This window comes from Dipodomys ordii, unplaced genomic scaffold (genome assembly GCF_000151885.1).
Source record: "Dipodomys ordii isolate 6190 unplaced genomic scaffold, Dord_2.0 Scaffold24, whole genome shotgun sequence".
In the NCBI taxonomy this organism is placed as follows: Eukaryota; Metazoa; Chordata; class Mammalia; order Rodentia; family Heteromyidae; genus Dipodomys; species Dipodomys ordii.
In genome coordinates, this window is record NW_012267240.1 from 3,316,325 (window position 1) to 3,318,828 (window position 2,504).

A 2,504-nucleotide genomic window follows, 5' to 3' on the forward strand; every position below is an offset into this window, starting at 1 on the left:
TATTTCTATCAGATCAGCAAAATTTAAAGACTGACAATATCTAGTGCATGTTTTTTATTGATGGTCTGTAATGATGCCCATTTTCTTCACAATAATAGTCCTGTTTATAGAAACATATCCATGTTGATATCTACATACATGTATGTGATGAGGTGAATCATGCAAATATGAAAGACTATTTTTTGTATACAAAAATGCACATCTACAATGAGATCTCTTTCTAATAGCAGAAATTTATAAACAGCTTAAAGGCCTGTCAACTATTAAAGAAATAGACCAATTATAATGTATCTGTGTTATGGACTTCTATGTAGTCATCATATTTATTTACTTGGAATGACAAACATTACATTATATGGTGTTTAATTTAAAAATAAAGACCCAGTGTGTAGGATGATACCAGTCATTTGAAATAGTTTGGAATGTGTAGTGCCGCAAGTACCTTGCAGGTGCAAATGCCAGTCCTCTCTGAAGAAGCTTATATTTCCAACTTCTTGAAGCATCTCCTTGAAAACTAAATTCTTAGGGGAAAATGAGTGGCTCACAGAAAAAAAAAGATTCAACACACATGAAATGACCAGGCACCATTAGCTCATGCCTATAAGATCTAAGGATCTTGGTTCAAAGCCTACCTCAGACAGGGAATTCCACAAGACTCTTATCGCCAATTAACCAACAGCAGGTCAGAAATGGAAATGTGGATCAAGTAGTAGAGTGCTAACCTTGAACAAAATAGCTCAGGGACAGCACCCAAGCCTTAAATTCAAGCCATAGGGTAAGTACAAAGAAAGAAAAGAAGGAACAAAGGAAGGAAAGAAGGAAGGAAGGAAGGAAGGAAAGAAGGAAAGAAAGAAATGATACTGTGACAAGAGGAAGCAAGAATAGAGATAATAGAAATAAACTCAGCTGGGCACTGGTGGCTCACACCTGTAATCTTACTAGTCAAGAGGCTGAGTTCTGAGGATCATAGTTCAAAATAAAGTCCAAGCAGTAAAGTCCATGAGACTCTTATCTCCAATTAATTACTAAAAGGCCAGAAATGGAACTGTGGTTCAAGTACTAGAGTGCTAGTTTTGAGTAAAAAATCTCAGGGACAATTCCCAGGCCCTGGGTTCAAGCCATAAAACTAGCACAAAAAAATAAAAAGTAATTTTAAATAATAATAATTATTGTCATAAAATAATCATGTTTAGCATGTTTAAATACATGAAAGAAAAGTTTGAAGGTATGCACAATTAATTATAAACTGTACAGAATAAGTCAAATTTCCTAAGAACCAAATAATGTACTTAGAAATGAATAATGGAATCATGGAAACAAGCAAAACCCCAGATTGGACACAGCTAAAAAGAGAACTGGTGATTTCCAGAAAAATCCGTATGAAGACATTACCCAAAATGTTGCACATAAAGGAGATATAAAAACATGAAAAAAAGAAAGTTATAAAAAATGGTAGCTAGAGTGGAAATGTGTCTAATTGGGCTTCTAGAAGGAAAGAGAAGGAAGAGAGAAGAGAATTGAGGATGACGTAGCTGAGAATTTTCCAGAACAGATGAAAAGTATCTTCTTCCAGATCCAGTCTGAAGCACAGTGAAAATAAGACGTGATAAATACAAAGAAAATCCAAAAGTCGACAAATCATAGTGCACCTGGACAGCCAGAGAGACAGAAAGATCTTTAAAGGAGATAAATTACCTTCAAAGGCGCAACAAACTGACAACTCTGCACAGCAGCAGAGAAGCCAGGAGCCTGTGCTATGACATATTCAGTGTGCAAAAGGAAAGCTATTCTCAACATAAAGCTCCATGCTTAGGGGGAAGATGCTTTTCTGCATGAAGCCAAAATGATGACATTTTCAGGCCACTGAAAAGTATAAGGGAGTTTGCCACTAGCAGATCATTGCCAAAGGAAAATCTAAGAGTATGTCATAGATAGAAGGAAAATGATCTCATATTTAAAGTCTGAAATACAAACAGAGAGATTCTCCATTGATAGCCAAGGCAGAGGAATGAGATGGGGACTTCCTGCCTGAAACACCATCATCAACACAAACACAACCACCAACAATAAAAAGGAATGCCAGGATTGTAGGGTTAGAAAGAGTTTGAGAAATCTTTTGGAGGTGATGCTATGATTATTCTCTTGATTCTTGTGATTGTTTCACATACGTCAAAGTTCTCCTATTTAAGCTGGGTGCTGGTGGTTTGCACCTGTAATCCTAGCAATTCAGGAGGGTGAGATCTGAGGGTCACAGTTCAAAGTTAGCCCGGGTGTGAAAGCCCTTGAGATTCTATTTCTAATTAACTACCAAAAGATCCAGAAGTGGAACTGTGGCTCAAGTGGTAGAGCACAAGTTTTGAAGTAAAAATAACTAAAGGAAGTGCCCAGACCCTGAGTTCAAGCTCTAGTACTAGCACAAAAAAATAAAAAGTAATTTTAAATAATAATAATTATTGTCATAAAATAATCATGTTTAGCATGTTTAAATACATGAAAGAAAAGTT